Genomic DNA, 4,562 nt, shown 5'->3' on the forward strand with positions numbered 1-4,562 from the left:
GGCAGTGTAGACTAAATGAAGCAACTGGGATGCTGCAAGCTAGTGGAGGGGTTGTAAATAGTGTTTATTAGGATGCAAGAAATAGATGTTACAGATTTACATATGGCTTTTACAGTGGATTTTAGCATGGATTTCCTCCCTCAATATAGAAAATCTCAAAGAAATCTGATATATAGAATGCGCTGCAGATTAAAGGGGTTTTCTGGGAGTAAAATATTGATGTCCTGTCTTCAGGATCTAATTGGTCCCAAACCCGATCAGCTCTTTAAAGGGTTTCTGTAATGAGAAATAATGTTATGTAGGTGACTGACATTAGCGATGTGCTAATGTCAGCAGTATATAACAGTATGCTTTATAACTCCCTGCCTGCCGCCGTTCTCTTAAAATAAAGACTTTTAAAATATGCTAATGAGCCTCTAGGTGCTACTGGGACGTTGCTTCAGCCCCTAGAGGCTTGGTCTACGCACCCTTTCGCACGCCCAGGTCCAGTTGATTGACTTTTGAGTTCTCCTCAGTGTCCCGTAAATCCAGCGCCTGCGCCGTCCCGTTTAGTATTCGGCGCAGGCGCAGTGAGTGAAGGACGCGCTCCTGCTGCCTGCTTCCTCACTGCGCCTGCGCCGAAGGAAGGAAGCCGGCAGCAGGAGCACATCCTTCACTCACTGCGCCTGCGCCGAATACTGAAAGGGGTGGCGCAGGATTTACGGGACACTGAGGAGAACTCGAATGTCAATCAACTGGACCTGGGCGTGCCAAAGGGTGCGTAGACCGAGCCTCTAGGTGTCTTACTAGAGCAGTGACGTCACGTTTATCGATCACATGACCTATCAAGTGAATGGGCCTGGGCTGCAATACCAAGCACAGCCACTATACGACATACGGCGCTGTGCTTAGTATGCTGGGAAGAGGGCTCTTCAAACAGCTAATCCGTGTGGTATGTGAAGAGTCAGGCCCCCACCGATTAAATATTGATGACCTGAGAATCGGCAATCAATCAGTATTGTACTAGTGGAATCATATTCATATATCAGTGAGTTAGTGTGGTCAGCCGTGTTTCAATAAATGAAATAAAATGAGCTTTTAGTTTAATTTTTAGATTCTTCGGTTATATAATTACATTTGGAAGACATCTGGTCATAGGCTGGACAGCAGGATAGAGTCAATGAGCTGCAGCTATTTTACTCTTTAGTATCAATGACTGGAGGAAAAGTATATCTTGCCGTTTTATGTACACAGCTCTTCTGCAGACCTTTGTGTTGCCTTGGTTGCAGACACTGTGGACTAGATTTACTAATCCTATGAGGGGCATACCTAAAGGCTCATGGGCCCTGGTGCAATAGTTCAGCTTGGGCCCCCCTTTGCTTTGTTGACAGGGGCAGGGAAGCACATAGCCTTCGTGTGTCTGAGGCAAAAATTGAAACGGTGCCTCCCACCCCATGCCAAATTCTTGATCTAACCCCTTCCCTCCAGCCAGAGGTGTAACTTGACCTGCATGCTCTTTCTTTAATACCGGAATCCTATAGATGGTGTAAGCTTAGACACTCTGTCTAGACCTGCACAGATTTATCACAGGGGCTCAGGCTGGAGGATCATTCTGCTGCAGGGATAGACACTTTTCTCTGACTTTATGCAACGTGCCGGACCGCAGGGGTAGAACACGTGAGGTGCACGGTGGGCCGGAGTGAACAAACAGTTCCTCGGTTACTCACGGTTTAGCAGACGCCTCCCTGGGCCAGCAGTGCAGTGAAGGGGAGAACAGCACTGGATTCTCAGGGGCACACTCTGTTACAGGGGACATCAGCCAGGTGGTGATCGAGGTGCCCTTGATGGTGATTGGTTTTCTGGGTGCTTGTGCGACTGGGCCCCTGAATTAAGTAATGTTGTGACGCCAGCACCTTGATGGTGCAAAATGTTGAGAGTGGTAGTAGTATGGAGTTAGAAGAATGAGGCAGGTGTGAATCCAACTGAGAACTTTACTATAAACAGGTTCTTGATAACAATTTGCATCCAGTTATATAAAAGAGTCTCTGATACACATGCAAGTTGAATGTGATGAATCCCAGTACCAGGCTGTACATGTAGATAGGCCTCAGACTATAGTAGATAATTGTACTCACTAATATTCAGCTCTATGCCTTGCTTCAGTTTCTCCAGCTTATTAATGTTGAGGCTGCCGGAAGCTAATAGATCCTTCACCTTGAATCCAAAGGTCCTTAAAGCCTGGTAAAATGGCTGTTGTCCTTTGTATCTTTATCCACTATTTCTCACTTGAACTGTATTTCATTAAACACAGCTAGCAGCTGCACTCTCACTCCTTCACCTCCTACTCCTTCTCAACTGACTAACTAGGCCTGAACTGAGGTATATATATCCTACTGCTACCCCCATCTAGTGGTGTAATGTGTGTAGTGCACCTGGCAGCCTGGTAACAAGGATTTCACATAAGGATGAAATACAGCATGATACCACATATGACAAAACAAGCTTTTGCAGTGCCCACGTATACTAGTGGGATGCTGCATCTATATCAACTATTGGTTGGCTTACTTTAAGACAGATTTTTACGCCAGAATTGGGCCAAAAATTTTGTGGCGCAAAATGTTCAATTTCTCAGGCCTTGTCCCCTTTCCTATGAAACTCCTCCTGCTTACGCTAAACCCCCCCCCCCACCCTTTTTCGAGCATGTCTGAAAAAAGTGTACGAACCCTAAAAGCATCAGATTGCACAATTTTTTTTAACAGATTTCTGGAGCAGACACATTAGTAAACCTGGGTCTCTGTGTATTTTCTGATCATGTGTTACTCCACTCTCTCTGCTCCCATATACAGTGCAGTCTATGCTGACAGTCCAACTTCTCCTCCATGTCTCCCATCAGGAGAAACCATGATCAGGTAGGTTGGAATTCACGTTGAATTCATTGTTGATGAGAAGGAACCAGTGACACACCTTCAATGGAGACAGACAATGCAGACGCCTTGTCTCTTCACTCCAACATCCCCAGATCATGCTTTTTGCAGTCTGTGCAAAATTTGCAGAGCAATAACTATATTTTATCAAATCAATTTATTCCCTCAGCAGGACTATTCACTAAAGGGCAACTTTAAAGGGGTTGTCTGAGTTCAGAGCTGAACCCAGACATACCCACATTTTCACCCAAGCAGCCCCCCTAAGCATACCGTCATTTTCACTCAAGCAGCATTTCATGCTCCGATGCGCTCCCATGCAATAATGACAATAATCAGATGTAAACCCTTTGCCCCATGTCGCTGCACTAAGTGCAATAGTGTCATGCCCTGCTCAGGTTATGTGCGGAGGTCTGCCAGGTTAGCAGCACGTGTGTAGTTTTTTGTTTTGGAGTTGAGCTGTATCCGCCTCCCTTCAGGTGCTCTGGGTGGGGTCGTTTGTATGAGTTTAAATCACTCCTCTTCCCAGTGTCCTGTGCGGGTTATAGCTCCTATCTTGCTCTGTGGAAGGAAGGAAAAATTTGCCATTTCTGCTCTGTGACAAGATAAGTTGGTTTTGGTTTTCTTTTGTGTGTTCTGTCTAGGCTGTTAGGGAGACGCCTGCCTCCTCCAGGTCCTGAGGAAGCAGGCTGTCTTTTTCCCCCTGTCATCATCTTAGGGATTTTAGGGTATCTTCAGCCTTAGGCACGGAGGCACGTTTATTCCCACCTTCAGGGTCTGAACGTGGGCACAGTAGTCTAGGGAGAGCTGGTAGGGATTTGTACGGAGGTGACCTTTATCCCCAGCTTCTGGCCTAGACACTTGTTTGTGGTTTTCTGTGGTATCTTGTATCCTGTCCAGCGTGACATTATAACCCGCCAAAACCTAGACTGCCATTTCTCAGCAGCTTTGAGATGGAGTCAATTGATTCGTTGGTTGATCGCATGCAGGAATTAACTTGGGAGGTAGCTGACCTCCGCAATGCAGTTTCACTTTGTCAGAATTTTCTGCTTCATGGCTCTGCTCGTGGGAGTCAGTTCAGCCTTGAACCTAAGGTTGCTCTCCCTGATCGGTTTTCTGGGGGTGTGGATGATTTTATCTGCTTTAGAGAGTCATGCAAGCTGTATTTTCAGCTGCGTCCGTCTTCTGGTGATGAGAGTCAGAGAGTAGGGAAAATCATTTTCCTGCTTAAGGGGACGCGCAGTCCTGGGCCTTTTCTCTGCCGACCGGTTCTCTGGCCCTCCGGTCGGTGGATGAATTTTTTAAAGCCTTGGGATTCATTTATGATGACCCAGATCGGGTCTCGATGGCAGAATCTAAGTTGCATACTTTATTACAAGGAGAACATTCTGCAGAGGTGTATTGTGTTGAGTTTAGGAGATGGGCTACAGAGTCTGGGTGGAATGACCCCGCGCTTCGTAGTCAGTTTTGTCAGGGGTTGTCTGAGAGATTAAAAGATGCCCTCGCTTTTCATGAGTACCCGGATACATTGGAGAATGCTATGTCTTTGGCTGTACAGTTAAATAGACGCATTAGAGAGAGGTGTAAGGTCCCCTCCACACAAGGGATCCCTTCTGTGAGTGGTTTCATCCCACCAGTTCCCCAGAGTATTATGACATATAA

Source organism: Bufo bufo, chromosome 2, assembly GCF_905171765.1.
Source record: "Bufo bufo chromosome 2, aBufBuf1.1, whole genome shotgun sequence".
Lineage (NCBI taxonomy): Eukaryota > Metazoa > Chordata > Amphibia > Anura > Bufonidae > Bufo > Bufo bufo.